The sequence below is a fragment of the Silene latifolia genome, chromosome 11 (assembly GCF_048544455.1).
Source record: "Silene latifolia isolate original U9 population chromosome 11, ASM4854445v1, whole genome shotgun sequence".
Classification (NCBI taxonomy): Eukaryota; Viridiplantae; Streptophyta; class Magnoliopsida; order Caryophyllales; family Caryophyllaceae; genus Silene; species Silene latifolia.
The window spans coordinates 140980814-140996206 of record NC_133536.1 but is presented as its reverse complement, the minus strand read 5'-3'; the positions used below and the strand labels follow the sequence as shown (position 1 = coordinate 140996206).

General features: G+C 39.5%; 1 non-coding gene across 1 annotated transcript; it reads right to left on the bottom strand.

Moving 5' to 3' along the window:
* Positions 1–4044: 4044 nt before the first annotated feature.
* LOC141616252 (small nucleolar RNA R71) lies at positions 4045–4151 on the bottom strand. The gene has a single exon (XR_012530609.1). It is a non-coding gene; the product is annotated as a small nucleolar RNA R71 (small nucleolar RNA).
* Positions 4152–15393: the final 11242 nt, after the last annotated feature.

The following is a 15393-nucleotide window of genomic DNA, read 5'->3' as shown; positions in this document are numbered from 1 at the left end:
CAAATGAACTCTAATTACTGTCAAAACGACCATATCGTTATGTATATGATGACCAAGGGATTGACACGAGTATTTGAGCTACCATTTATTGACGAATTTACGAATTGTCATAAAATCGCGACGAATGTTAACCAAGTGGCGCAATCATCACTAGGTGGTTGGTGGGAGGTGTAAAACTGAGGTATCTACAGAGCCCCCACTTTGACCGAGGCTTGGACAAAGCAAAAGTCAAAGTATAACTGTAGATACTTGGTATCTACGGAATCCCTAACAAACACCCAATGATTATTGGAATATAACATCTTTCGGAAATCGCTGCGTTTAATCGACAATTTGTATGACTGTGCGTCAGAAAGCTCAATAACCGATTTCGAAAATAAAAGCATCTTAAAACATTTTGAAAATACCTAGAATATTTTATGCACGACGACGGGGTTGCAATAACACTAATTAGACTCAAAACCTACACCAGGTCCAAAACCGACTCAGAATTTAAATCCCGACTCAACACGGGCCAAACCCAAGTCAACCACACAAAAACCCACCCCAAATAATACCCATATACTAATGTACATGTTGCATTAGTATGAAACAAAAAACATATCCTAACAAAACCTAGGATAGAACAAAGAGGAAAATCCAAATTAGCGAAAAGGACAGGACGTCCCTTTCCCTCGCTTGGTACCTCGCTCCCCAAATGGGCCTATCCTTAACCAGCAAGCAAACCCAAATAAATCAACACCACTCATTCCTCTATAAATACCCTTCTTGCACCCCATTTACAACTACGCGAGTGTCCGCCCCCTCTTTTCTCCCTTAGAATTCTAGGCTCGACTTCTTAAGTCAAAAACCGACACATGTTTTGGACCTAATGATCCAAAACACGAGCCTTACCCACTATGTTTTGTACCTTCATCGTGAATTAAAAACACTTGACCGACCACTTCGACCAACTACACGAGTAGTAGGTTTTCAAAAATGAGTTTTCCGACTCACGAATTTAACACTGTCGATTATCGTCAAGCAACCGAACACATAAGTATGAGGGTGTAACAAACTCTTCACTTCATGTTTTCTACTGTTTCTATGACTTTATAAACATAAAATATGCATAACAAAATTTAAAACATGGAAAGATCGAGTCAAAACCGAGTTTTGGCCTCAGACAGAGGCTACTTGTGTCGCCAAGGACCTCGCGCCCTAATGGGCTACTCAAGTCAGAACTCAAACGTGTTTAGTTCATCATTCCTTCAATGCTTTATCTTATTTTTCCTTCTTTTCTTTTAGGATTATTTAATAGGAATACTCTAAACTATTGCACCCATTCTCAAAATACTCCATACATTAAATTAACTACGAATATTACCAACTAACGCATCCCCTCCCACGTACTAGAATGGGTGGAAGGGCTACCTGTTCCACCGGTTACCTTTGTTTAAAACTTAGTTTTAAATTCTTTTTCACCTTTATTTCTCTTTTACCTTTATTTATTACCTTTTCAATCTTTTCTTCTTCCTTTTCTTGCAACAACGCAACAGTATCAAACCTTGGTCCCATCCAACTTCATCGCCTTTGACGTGGTTGATGTGACCATAATTAGCGCATATTTAGCCCCCAAATTAGCCTTGTTCCCATGCTTTTTAGTGCATATTTGGGTCATTTATTGTCTTTAGTTCTTTGTTTTGCATATTCTTTGAGATTTTGATCCCTTGGTAGGAAAGGAGTAAGAATCTTGCATTTTCATGGCAAAACGAGACTAAATTGATCGAATCCAATAACCAAGCATTAAGGAGAGACAAGATTAGAAGGCCTTTGTACATATTATAGTAGTTGGGCAATGACGAGAAAGGATCCTTGCATCCCCAAGGAAATCCCCAAGGATTTTACGAAGAAAAGGGAAGAAAAGAAGAAGAAATAATGCTGAGCTACAATCCGAGCGGATTGTCCTGAATCCGCCCGTCCTCCACAAGCACAATCCGTGCGTCTTCCTCCAAAGACGCCCGGACAGCAGCCACAGAATCCGCCCGGATTCTCCTGAAGACGCCCGTCTTCCCCTGCCTGAATCCGCCCGTCCCGACTCCAATACGCACGGATTCCAGTACAGCAAAATTTCATCTTCTCCAAGCTACAAAGAAAGAAGCCCTTCCTTCTAAAAATACCGGCGTCTCCCTGCTCAATCTAAAAAGTGTAATTACTAGTTTAGCCCTTAGTTAACCCTAATGCATCCACCTAATTTCCACTATAAATACCCCATTAGTCTAATTAGAAGAGTATGTTCTTCTTATCAATTATTAGAGTAGTTAATATCAATCAAATCTCTCTTTAGTTTTGTAATCAAAAATTAATCAAGTTTTAATACAAGTTTTATTTCCTTAATCTCTCTTTTGTTCATCCTTTATTTTGCGTAATTGAAGATTATTTGGGTTATTATTGGGAGATTGACAACCTCTCAATCAAGCATCAAGTACTTCGTTTATCTTTGCTTTATTATTGGAATCATTAGTAGGTATAATTCTCTTAATCCCTTTTTAATTATTGTTAATTACTTTCATTTGTTCATCATGTTTCATTTTATTGGTATGATTGACAACCTTGCTAACATGATCAACATGATAATGAGTGAGTAGTCACCTAGCTAGGGTTAATGGGTAATTAGGGGAAACCAACATGGGGAATGATTCATGCTTAAATTAATATGCTTTCATGATTTATTTGCTTGCTTGTTTTGATCTCAACTCATGCACATGTTATGTTTGATGAAATGCGAGCCTATGAATCCTTGCATTTTTTACCCATCACCTATCCTTTCAATGAGACTTGTAAGACATAAACCAACTCGAGTCTCATTAGATCGTGCATGTTGTTGAGTAGGGAAGATTAAGTCGACTTGTAGGTGTTGTAGAATCTAATCGATTCGGCTCCGGGACCCAAACTTTCCTAGGATTGTAAGATATAACCCAACTCAATCCATCACAACAATAATTGCTTGCTTATAATTTAAGAACATGTTTGTATGATCAATTCCCATGATTCCCCTATGACCCCATGACACCCTAGTGCTTTTTGTCAATTGTTTACAACCCTTTTTATTCATCTTGCTTGTTTACTTTCATTTCTATTTAGTTTAGTGACCTTCTACATCAACCCAAATTGTGACACCCCTAAGACACCACTAGTTGCAATAGAAATCTCATCTCAATTCCCGTCCCTTGGGATCCGACCTTTACTTGCCTCTTTACTAATTGTAGAGTTGTTTTTGAAGCTATAAATTGTGTTTTGATTGGACGTGACCCAACGACATACCATACCACCATCCCGTCCGCATCAAAAAATGGCGCCGTTGTCGGGGACGGTGTTAGCTTGATTTAGATTTTCTTATATTGTTATTAGTTGTGTTTTTCTTTGCCTTGGGGAAGTAAAACTCCTCAAGGTTTGTTCTAATTGTTTTCAAGTTTTTTGATATTTTGCATGTCTAGAAGGTCACAAGGTGATTTGTTACCTTTTGATCGTGAAATTGAAAGAACTTTGACAACCAATAGAAGACTTGCTAGGAGAAATTTGAGAGGTATTAGTGAGATTGTAGATATTCAACCAACTATTGAGTTCATAAACCCTTTTGCAAGAGAAGGTGAGGAGAACCCAACACAAAATACCACACAAAATCAACCTACAATGCCTAAGTTTTCATCACATTCCGTACCCACCGAGGAGAACCTACCCAATGGTACTCCCACACCACAACATCTAACCGGAAATTTTATTGTCAAATCCGCCTTTATCCAATTAGTCGAAAGGAGCCAATTTGGGGGGATGCCTAGTGAAGACCCTCATTCTCATATGGAAACCTTTTGTGACTATTGTGATGCGATTTCTCAAACCGGTGTAACTCAAGACCAAATTCGATGGGTCTTATTTCCTTTTTCTCTAATTGGCACCGCGAAACAATGGTTGAAGGGCCTTGATAAGGCCACTCTCGGAATTGATTCTTGGAAGAAGTTGGCTCTAGCTTTCTACAAAAAATTCTACCCACCGGAAAAGACTAACATGCTAAGAGCTCAAATTACGGGTTTTAAGCAAAGGGATGAAGAATCTTTGTATGAAGCTTGGGAGCGGTTCAAGGGAATTTGTCGCTCATGTCCTCATCATGGACTTAGCGAATGGTTCTTGGTACAACAATTTTGGAACGGTCTATATGAAGATTCAAGGAACATTCTCAACATGGGATCAAATGGAATGTTCACCGAAGTTGATGACAATCAAACATGGAACAAAATTGCGGAAATGGCGGTCCATAACTCACAATATAGTAGACCTCGCAAGGCTACTAGAGGAGGAAAGCATGAAGTGGACTCCGTTACTCAATTGGGTGCTCAGCTTAGTGCTCACATTGACACAATCAATTTGAAGTTTGAAAAAGCTATGGCTAGACTTGAAGAAGCCTCAAAATCACCAAAGCATCATGTTAATGCCATGACGGCATCTTCATCAATCCCAAGTGGGATATGTGAGAATTGTGGAACTTTGGGACATGACCAAAGTGAATGTAGGGGAACAAATGAACAAGTGAATGCTTTCCAAGCATACAAGAGTGGTACCCCTTATTCCAACTATTACAATGAAAACACCAAATTCCATTCAAATCTCTCATACAAAAGCCAAAATGTTCAAAACCCTCAAACAACATACACCCCACCACCCATGAGAAACCAAAATCAAAGACCCTTTTACAATCAAAACCAAGGTTACCAAAATCAAAATCCATACAATCACCAAAATGACCAAGGTTTTGATGTTCAAAAAGCAGTCCTCCAAATGCAAAAGAATCAACAAGAATTTTTCACTCAAATGCAAAAAGATAGTCAAGGAAAGGAAACCACCATCAACAACATCCTAGCTCACACCAAGATGTCGGAAACCCAATTGACTCAACTAGCATCTTCAAGCTCACAAAGACAAAAGGGGCAATTACCACCTCAAAGTAATCCCCCAAGACATGAAACGGTTAGTGCCATTCACTTGAGAAGTGGTACAAGGTATGAAGCACCGAAGAAGCAAGTTGAGGATGAAGTTGTAGAAGCTAGTGATAAGGAAGAAATTGTGCAAAACTCCAAAGATGGAGAATCATCAAAAGAAGAGATTTCAAAGAAAAATGAAGACAAGGTCAAGGAGAAGGAGCCCATTGTGATTAGACTTCCTTTTCCAAGTCGTCAAGCCAAGCCCAAATTGGATGACCAACTTGGAAAGTTTATGGAAATTGTGAAGAATTTGGAAGTCTCGATTCCTTTCACGGAATTAATCAATCACGTGCCGGCCTATGCGAAATACATGAAAGACATCCTCACAAAGAAGAAGTCGATCCGGAAACTTGAGACTATCGCCTTCACTAAGGTGAGTAGTGCAATACTTCAAGGGAGTTCACCTCCAAAACTAAAGGATCCGGGAAGCTTCTCAATACCGTGTACCATTGGCGACACCACGATCAACAAAGCCTTATGTGATCTAGGGGCTAGTGTGAGTGTTATGCCGTACTCGGTGAGTAAAAGTTTGGGGATGGGAGAGCTTAAATGCACCAATATCACACTCCAAATGGCCGATAGATCGACGAAGACACCATTAGGGATATGGGAAGATGTTCCCGTACGAATTGGGAAGTTTTTCATCCCGGTGGACTTTGTCATTGTTGATATGGAGGAAGATTCCAACATTCCAATCATTCTAGGAAGACCTTTCTTACACACCGTGGGTGCGGTGATTGATGTAAAACATGGAGAGCTCACTCTAGAAGTAGGAGATGAGAGTATAACTTTTAATCTTGACAAGACTATGAGAGCTCCTCGTTTGCATGAACCGTGTTTCATGATTGATCATTATAGCCGGAAGGATGATAGGAAGAAGTCGGAACTCCAATGGAAGAAGAAAATTGAAGATGCTCCATTCAAAGAGCAAGTGAATTGCAACAAGGAGAGCTTGCAAAGCTCATCAAAATCAAGCAAAGAAGAAGAGGATGGCCTTATTGGCCAAGACAAGAAATTGGGAGAGTTGTCTCCATCAAATCAAGAGATTTTCAATGATCAACTTAATGAAGTTTGTGGTCTTTGGGACGACGAATTTGAAGGGATTTTTAATCCCTACATTGGTAATACCATCGATCAAGACCGACAACAAGGGCCAAGGTCTATTGAAGAGCTTTATCACAATAATGAACAAGCTTTTGATTATTTCTTCAAGGTGTTGAGCAACATCAACAACACCTTGGACATGCCCCCTTGACATCTCATCAAGAATGAGAGTTTGGTGGAGTCCTCCCTAAACCACCATTTGTAAATATTTCTAACTCCCTAACTTGCATTTCAATTCTTATATTGCATTTTTGTCATCTTTGGATTTTTATACTTTGATCAAGATAATTTTCATGTTTGAGAGAAGTGAGGGAGGGACTAATGATTTCAATTGATGTGTAGTGCTTTAGCTTAGTGTGGGGATAGCAATTGCCTAGGCTATCCATGCCTTAGTAGTGCCCCCACAATGAAGAACACGAGATATGAAGAAGAATGGAAGAATGACAAGGGATATGCATAGTACACGGATGGAACTGAATCCGGGTACGAAAGGGTAGAATCCGAGCGGATTCAGGAGAATCCGCCCGTCTTCAGACAATCCGGGCATATTGGGTAGAAGACGCCCATCCTGAAATGAGCTGAATTTTTGAAATTTTTGACTGTCAACGAATCCGGGCGTCCTGCATTCTAATCCGCCCGTGTTGAAAGGAAGACGCCCGTCTTTTTGGCTGAGGAAAACAAGAAAAATCCCTGTATAGGAATCCGCCCGTCTTCTGTATAAGAGGCCCGTCCCGTGTTTGCAAATCCGAGCGTCTTCACTAATAGACGCCCGTCTTTAGGCGAGTTTTTCCTAACCCAGAACAGACCAAATCCGGGCGTCCCGAGCAGAAACCGCCCGTCTTGCCCCTGCAGTTCAAATTTTTCGGTTTTTATAAACCCTCTCCCACATTCATTTCTTCATTCCTTCATTCAAAACACAACTCAAAACCCTCAAAACCCTCATCCTCTCCATCACAAAAACAAAATTCCTCAACAACAACATTCACCAAAATCAAATCAAAACATCCTTTTAACAACAAATCAATCACTCCTTTTTCAATAAAAATCAAAACCAAGCACAAAATCTTCAACCTTTGAGTCGATTTTTGAATTCATAAAGGCAAAGCCTTTCATCTTTAAATCGATTTGGGTGCACTACAAATTGAAGATTTTTCACTCTTTTCTTGGTTAATTCATCAATGGCAAGGACTAAGGGAGCAACAAAGGCAACAAAGGCAAAGGCACCGAAGGCAAAGACACTTTCATTAAGGCAAAAGAGTCTTCAAGCAAAGAAATCATTGGCTATGGTGGTAGCAAACCCAAACTTGGAAGTGCAACAACAACAACAACCTTCTATGGGAGCAACAACATCTACTACTCCGGAAATTGATCAACTTTCGCACTATTCGGAGGTAATTTTCATTTCCAAAACCCATAGGGACACTTTTGCCAAGTTTGCTAGGAAATCATTTCTATCCACCAAGTTTATTTGTGAAGATACCTTAGATAAGTTGGGTGTCCTTGAGCAAACTAGAGCCTTCTTTAAAGCCATGGGGTTGGAGAAATTGTTTGAATCAAAAGAATTAGCATACCCCTCCCTTACCTTAGAATTTTTGAGTTCTTTGAAAGTTAACAAAGTTGAGACTATGGAGACCATCGAGTTCCGTCTAGCTAATGTTAGTAGGCGCATCTCCTTTGACGAAATGGGTAAAGCTTTGGGTCTTAGTGATTCACCGAGTTATTTTAAGAATGTTGGCAAATATGACCCCGACCCTCTTTGGAAGGCGATTTCCGGAAGGAAATTTGAGGACTTTCATGCTAGTCGTGCTCTTTTAGTCCACCATCCGGGCATAAGAGTATGGCACAAGGTCATAGGAAACACCATCATTGCAAGAAAAGACACCAACCATTTCACCAAACTTGATTTTGTTCTTCTTGAGTCGGCTTTGAACATTGGAAGGGAACACACCAAGCCTTTCAACTCTCTAAGACTTTTGGTGGATAGATGGCTAAACATTGATTGTGGGAAGAAAGGCACTACCGTTATTGTGAATGGCGGCCTAGTCACTATCCTAGCTAAATACTTTGATCCAAACTTCAATAAAGACAACAAGTATGAGGCGAAAGAGGGTGGTCATCTCATTGATATTCATACTATGATACACAAGTACAAGTGGGTTACCCATAACCCTCTTGACACCAAGTATGGATGGCTCACTAGTGAGGCTAGATCTTTCACTTTGCCTTCGAAGATTTGTCGTTTAAGCGTCCACCGGACCAATTATCTACTTCCCCTCTCAAAAGAGGCCAAGTATATTATCCGACAACAAAAGGGTGAACTTGAAATGCCCTCCTCTTCCATTGTCACACTACCCTACCCTTTCGAGTACCAAGAGTTCAAGCCCGATGGCGTTGAAGCAAGAAATGATTATTTGACTCTTCTCATGCAAGAGATGCACAAGCAAGCCTTTGAGGATCGGAAAAATGCTTACTTAGCTTAATATCCACCCCTCCTACACTTAGCTAGGCAAGGACTACTTAATCCTTTATGTCCTTTGCCTAGTTGGGCGGATAGAGAAGTCCTCTTTCCGAGTGCATCTAGGGTTGTTCCGGGTGATAATGAGGTTGTTGATAATGAAGAAGTTGATGATAACATTGATGAGGAAGCTAGTGAAGAAAGAGAAGAGGATGATGTGCAAGGTGAAGAAGAAAGTGAAGAAGGAAGTGGTAATGAGACCACTTCTAATGAGGAAGATGATGATAGTGATGATATGATGGAAGATTAGCAAGCTTTGGAGGCTCCTACCCTCTCGAGGTTTGTTCTACTTCTTTCTTTGTTTTAATTATTTTTCTTGATCATTGTTGGAGTAGTCCTAGCACCATAGAGGACTCACACCTCGGTCCCATTGAGGTGCTCTCATTTTATTGTTCCCACTTTCAAAATCCAAAATGACAAATTAGTTTCATGCATTGCATAGTGTGTGCATGAACTACACCCATCCTTAGGACATTAGCAATAGTGTCTAACTCGGTTTGGGGAAGTTAATGCATACACAACGGGAGGTAATCTAAATTATCCTCTCCGTCATAAACAAAAAACCATGCATCATGTAGTGTAGATTAGTGTAGATTGCATTTAATGTAGAAATCATGCATCATGTTTGCATAATTTCCCATCATTTTGGCCATTGAGGACAATGCCCATATTAGTGTGGGGATGGGGAATTCTAACTTAACTTTTATTCAAAAATCCAAAAAAATTGAAAAATTTCGAAAAACCATAAAAATTTGAAAATTGAAAAACCAAAAACATGTTTATTTCCTTTGTATGGTAGTCTTGTATATAGTGTTTGTATATATTGTGTTTATCTATCCTTGTTCACATTGATCGACTACGCCACATCCGAGACATGAGGATCATGAAGACCGCATGGTATGATCTTTCCAATCTCCTTTTTCCTCTTTATGTTAATGACTATGTGGCCCTATTTTGATTGATGCGGTATAACAATGTGAACTTAGGACTTTCATTTAGTTTATATGTCATATTAGTTGATAGAATCACTTGCATTAGGATGTGTATAATAGTTGCATCATGGCATGTAGTTGCATTTAGATAAAAAGTTTTGAAAAGTGCCTAATTGGGAACTTTGACAAGAGCAACTAAGCCATTGCAAATACTTTTTCAACTTAAGACTTTGCCTACTAGAATGGTTGTAAAACACCCTAGATTGTGTCATACTAGTGTCTTTTGACCCATGACCCAAAGCCTAGTCAAGGGTTTGCATGTGAGTCACCTATCCAACCCCGTGATGCGATGTGGACTTGGTTAACTTGTCTAGGTGACCTTGATTGACCTTGTGGTAAGGCAACCCAAAAATACTTTCTATCAATAAGTTTGAAGTGCTCATTTCGAAAATTTTGTCATGTGGAAGTAATTTAATGCTAAGGAAACCTCAATTGTTATGAAATGTTGAAATGTTGAGAATTTTAGTCATTTTGATGGAGGCGTACCACTTCGATGTGCTTTGGAGAGGGATCCATTGAATTGGGCCCCCACACGGTTGTAAATTCGACAGCCCAGAGACAGAGTGACTATCACCCCGAAAAGCTATTGTCTAGAGGTTAACCGGTTGCCTAATAAGCGATTGGCGAAAGCAAAGGACACTAGCCCGGAAGGGACAAACCCCATCTTAAATTTTTGAAATGTGAAAGTTAAATGAGGTCAACTTTTGAATACTAGTCATATCCACCTTTGTTTATAACGATTTGAGCATTTCATTCCCAAAAAGCCTTTTTGTCAAGCCACTTTGTCGAGTTTGGGACGATCCATGACCTTTACTTTTGTAGAGAATTCGAGACTTGTCATGTCATATGCTACTAGCATCATAGGGATCATCATTCCACCACCATCCGATCGCTCTTGACGAAAGCATTTGGAAATTGAGGACGAAAGTAGTCTAGTTTAACACCATTTGGAGGTGATTTAGTGCCATCCTCTTAGCCTTAGTAATTTGTTGAACTAGTATTTGTGAAGGATTACATGCTCTTAAATTTGTTCCTCTTTAGTGCCTCCGCCACTTGATGAGGAAGTGGCTATTCCTTTTGTAGATGCATCCATTATTTGATTTTTGTGTGCTTAATATTTGGAAGTGTCGCCATTTTGGCAAGACCCACCTTGCCTTGCAAGAAGGCATCCTACCTCATGGTTGTCTTGTTGTGAGTTGAAGGGGGGGAGTGAGACCCGCTAATTATCTCATATCGGCTATGTTATTAGGTTAGTTTAAATAATGGTCCTAGTCTTTGTCACCTCTTTACTCGGGACGAGCAAAGGTTCGGTTTGGGGATATTTGTTTTGGGGCCGGTGTCCTTAACAGTTAGTGCAAGGACTTATAAATCTCCAAAAGGATCAAAGGGCATACTTTTGGTATTATTATCAGTTGATCCACGTTTATCAATAACAGTTGGCTTGCTAGATAAGTTTGACGTTATTGTCATACAGATGGCGGTGATCAACTGGTCCCTAAAAGTCACACCTATAGGATACGTTTGAGAGATATGACAGTATGAAAATACAGTCATGTAGATGCCAAATTTGACTAACCAGTTAGTCCGAGTTATTTGACTAGTAATTGGTCCAAATGCGATGTTGAGACAATTATTTAATATGGATTAAATAATATGGGCTAAGGCGAATTAAACAGTTAATTCGTATATTAAATATAAACGAATATATTTAATAAATGTATATTGAATTAATTATACATTATTGTCTTTGTCGGACATGTATTAATATTTAGACTAATCCGTGTTATTAGTCGATGTATTAATAACCGATAACCGATGACAGTTTATAATAAAACCCGTCATATACATTTTTAGCGGAATTGATCGGACCACGAGTTAATAAAGAGGAGAAAGTGGAAAGCCCACTCCCTCCTCCATGAGACCCGCGGACCGAGGCAACAAAAGGAGAGGCTCCCTCTCCTTTTGACCGAATCAATCATTTTTACAGAAAAATTAGGGTTTCAGAGTATTTTTCTCTGAAATTTCTAGATCTCACATCTAAAAACTCACAAGAGCTCTCTCGATATTGCAAGTCAATTAGAGAGCATTTTCTAGCACATGGGCATAGTCTCAGACGGTCTTGGGTGCAACGATTAGGAGGAAATCTCTGTTGATTTCTGTTCTTTACGCCGCGCATCAAAGGACCCGAGGTTGATTCTTAATCTTTATCGTTTTACTATTGTATTTCATTTATGACCATATTTCACATGTTAAATTTACGTTATAATCCTTAAATTTAATGGGTCTTATACGGATATTACCCCACAAGTGGTATCAGAGCGAGGCCACGTAAATTTTCATTGTGATTTTTCATAAATCGATCTTGAAACGATTTTTCTGTTTTGAAAACCGTGCGGCCAAACGTGTTTTGTGGCTGTTTTTGTTTTCATTTTTGATTTGTTCTTTTGCATATTGTTATTTTATACGGAGATTATAGCAATATGTCAAGTTTTGTCAATTGTTAAATTGTTTTGATGCGGTTTTGATCAAAATTGAGGTTGGTTTGTTTCATCAAAACTGTTTTCACGAGGGTTTTATTTTTCCAGAAATTTTTGCACTCGATCGAGCATGTTCTTACTCGATCGAGAGGTTTTCTGTCATGTTTTTACTCGATCGAGTCCTTGCTGTACTCGATCGACCACTTTTAAAACCCTGACTGCTCGATCGAGACCTCCTCGTACTCGATCGAACAGTCCTGCTGATATAGGTCCTCGATCGACCTCGTGTTTAGTCGATCGAGCACCTCCTGATTGGCAAACCCCTCGATCGAATGGCAGCCTCATTCGATCGAGACCTTTTTGTTCCTCGATCGAGCCCTTTTGTCCCTGGATCGAGGGATTTTTTCTTTTGGCAGCTTTGAAAATTTATTTTTTTTATTTTAAATTTTCTTTTTGGCCTTAATATGTACTTTATACGGATATTGTACACTCGCTATGATTGTGAAACGGTTCACACACGTACCATTGAGTTATTTTAAAGCATATTTAAAGTAACGGATTGTAATGGATTAAAATAAACTGATAGAAGCGGTTTTATCACATAAATTTTAATCGTTAAAGGTGGTTTGGATAAATTTAAACATAATTACAGAATTATGTCACGAATGAATTTGTTTTAGTTGATGCATTTTTATTTATCGTTTTGTTGAATGCCTTGAATGCTTTTAATTACGCATTTATTTTTCAAACGATTGTACCTTAGTGTGGCCTTTGTAGAACGTGTTACCGTAATGATGGAACACGGTCTTGGTTGTATTTTGAGATCTCGTATCTCCCTTTATTTCTTTTAATTACAGTTTTTATTTAGAATGTAAATAGGTTTATATTTTGTAAATTTTAATTGTAATTTTGAGAAGACTAAAGAAGGAGACCGGATGCTCACTTCCGCTACATGGACAAAGATGGAACATCAAGACAAGCTTTTCGGGTCCAACGGTGGATTCCAAAGTTGTATTATGTTCTTTTTACTAGGATAGGCCACACTAGGAATTTTTATTTACGTATTGCATTCATTTATTTATTTTATCGTAACGATAGTATGCATCATTTTCCGCCTAAAAACCAAACCAACTTATATTTGCATGAAAATTGACTCATGTAGAGGTCACGCGTTAGTTTTCTATGACATTCGCATGTCACACGATTTAAGCCATCATCTAAATTAATTCATTCACGCAGTTGCTAGTTATTCGTTCACTTAAAATGAATTGAAACTTAGTTGATGGGATCTTCCTCGTATAAACAAAAATTGAGAACGGTCTTTATAGGTCAAACTCCAATGAATCCCTTCTTCGTCGGTAGGCATAATATGACCCTTCTACGTCGGGCAAGTTGGAACCGATTGACTTATTTTATCTCAACACTATGATCACTCGTACGATCCTGTGATTATGGTGGACTATAGATAGGATTTACGGAAATCTATCGACCAAGAGTTTTTACGAAAAAAACTAGCTAAACAGTTGGCTTATCAATTTACAGAAATTGAGTCTTGGGATCGCTTGTATTATTCTTGAGGGAGATCAATTATACAAGTGCAATGAGTCTACACGATTAAAATGAATTTTAAATAGACTTAAATCACCTCGATGAGTTGCTTATTTCGTTTTTGTTTTTCTTTCTTTTTCAGTGTAGATCACGTTCACATAAACTACTAATAACAATATGGCTGGTCACTTGAACGACCCAATGCCTAGTGCCACATTGGACCGTGAGTCCTGGCTTCGGATCTTCATGAATCAGATGAATCAGTCAACTCGACTGAAGAATGATGGATCAAACTTCGCGGACTGGGAGGCAGCATTACGGAATCTTGCCGCCGCCGACGGAAGCTCGATTTCTTGAGCCCATGCCGTCACACCCAGGCCCCACGGTGGAGTTAACGAGATCGACAAGTATAACGATTTCGCCTTGGAAGCGGGTGCGATTAAAAACGTACTCATTTTTGCAATGGAACCCAATTTGCAGAAACGCTTCATAGCCCAAGGTGCAAACAAGATTTTCACCACGCTCACCAAGGAATTCTCGAAAGCACCGAGAATCGTGACCTATGAGCATACCACTCGCTTCTTTGATGCGAGTCTCCAGAAGGGCCAACCGGTTAGCCCACACATTCTCAGCATGATTGAGAATGTCGAGAAGCTGGAGACACTTGATTGTAAGATCAGCGAGAACATTGTTATTGACCGCATGCTTCATTCACTCCACGATGGTTTTTCGCAATTTAGAGCGAATTACTATATGAATGATTTGAAGAAAAGTCCCCATGAACTGCACTCCCTTCTCGTACAGACCGAGAAGGACATGAAGTTCAGTGGGAGCATGAAACAGGATGTTCTCGTTGTGTCAAACAAGGGCAAGGGTAAGGGCAAAGTTCAGCCAGGCCTAGCGAAAGAGGCAAACCGAAGTTTAAGAAGTCGGGTTCAGGTAAGAGTGGGCCTGGTGAGTCGAGCACCTCATCAGGAGCGACAAAGAGAAAGAATGAAAACATGGAATGCCATCATTGCCACAAGACTGGGCATTGGAGGCGTACATGTCCTGTTTATCATGAGGACTTAAAGGCAGGTCGTGTTAAACCTGTTGGTATGTCTTCTTCTTCTACTTTTATTCATATGATTGAGATTAACCACGCAAGTTACGGAACTTGGGTACTTGATCCTGGTTGTGGTTCTCATCTGTGTAATCATGTGCGGGGGCTCCGAAACATCGAACCCCTCGTAAAGGGTGAGGTGGACTGCGTGTCGGGAATGGAGCACGAGTGGTCGCCGTCTCAAGGGGAACATACGTGATCCGGCCTCTCCTAGCGGATTTGAATTATTTTTATATAATCGCTATTATGTACCCAGTCTTTCGAAAAACATTATTTCAGTTTCTGCACTTGACAAACTTGGTTTTTCATTTGTAATAGAGAATAATACTTGCATTTTCTCTTTACACAATATGATTTATGGCAAGGCAGTCTCCATGAACGGAATTTATGTTTTAGATCAGACCACCGAAATATTACACGTAATGAATAAAAAGTTAAAGGTTGGTGACAAAGATCAAACGTATCTATGGTAATCGCCGTATGGGACACATTAATGAGAAACGCGAAAAACAGCTCATCAAAAATGGAGCTATCTCGGCCTTTGATTTTCAATCATTTGGCACGTGTGAATCATGTCTCATCGGTAAGATGACTCGGATTTCCTTCAAAGGTGTTGGAATGCGCGCTGCTGACCTATTAG